This window comes from Dipodomys spectabilis, unplaced genomic scaffold (assembly GCF_019054845.1).
Source record: "Dipodomys spectabilis isolate Male_0828 unplaced genomic scaffold, ASM1905484v1 ptg000453l, whole genome shotgun sequence".
Classification (NCBI taxonomy): domain Eukaryota; kingdom Metazoa; phylum Chordata; class Mammalia; order Rodentia; family Heteromyidae; genus Dipodomys; species Dipodomys spectabilis.
In genome coordinates this window covers 379,821-380,579 of record NW_024871130.1, presented here as the reverse complement: position 1 = coordinate 380,579, position 759 = coordinate 379,821, and the positions used below count along the sequence as shown (strand labels likewise).

At 33.9% G+C, this 759-nt stretch overlaps 1 non-coding gene across 1 annotated transcript; it reads right to left on the bottom strand.

The window, feature by feature from the left end:
• Window positions 1–218: 218 nt before the first annotated feature.
• Window positions 219–325, bottom strand: LOC122098036. Its single transcript, XR_006145649.1, has one exon. It is a non-coding gene; the product is annotated as a U6 spliceosomal RNA (small nuclear RNA).
• Between the last annotated feature and the right edge of the window lie 434 nt (window positions 326–759).

The following is a 759-nucleotide window of genomic DNA, read 5'->3' as shown; positions in this document are numbered from 1 at the left end:
TGCTGGTAGTTTTAGTATGGTCTTGTTTGTGATCATTTGGGTAAATGCCCAGAAGAAGTATTGTTGGGTCATAGGGGAGCGCTATGTGGAATCTTGTGAGGAACCTTCATACTGCTGTCCAAAGTGGCTGAACAAGTTTACACTCCCACCCAAGAATGCAGTAGGGTTCGAATGCAGTAGGGTTCCCTTCTGGCCACATCCACTCCAGCGTCTGTTGTAAAAATATGGAACACCTCATGAGTTTGCTTGTCATCCTTGCACAGGGGCCATGGTAATCTGCTCTGTATCATTTCAATTTTAGTGTATGTGTTGGCGAATTGAGCACAGAACCTTTTTTATATATAAAGTGTAATTGATTTTCTTAAACTAAACAATTCAACAAAAAGTAAGTTCTAAAGAATTGTTGTGAAATTTTAGAACCATGTATTTCTTATATAAGCACACATTTATGAATAAATCAAGATTGACATGTCACAAACAATATAATTCCAGATATTTGTTGTTCAAGGGATGTGTAAGAGGAGGAATTCAATTATTCTATACAAAGCACCTCTCATAATGAACATTGAAGCAAGTGTTAAGGTTTGTTAAAAGTTTTAATGTTTTAAATATTTTTAATTTTGGGAATTTGCTTATATATATGCCAAAATTAAGACTGTATGACAGGTCATAAAACTTTTCCATAAAGTATTTAAGATTTATTGTAGCAGCATATACTACTAAGTGTGTACATTTCAGAGTTTATAGAAATTTTACTAA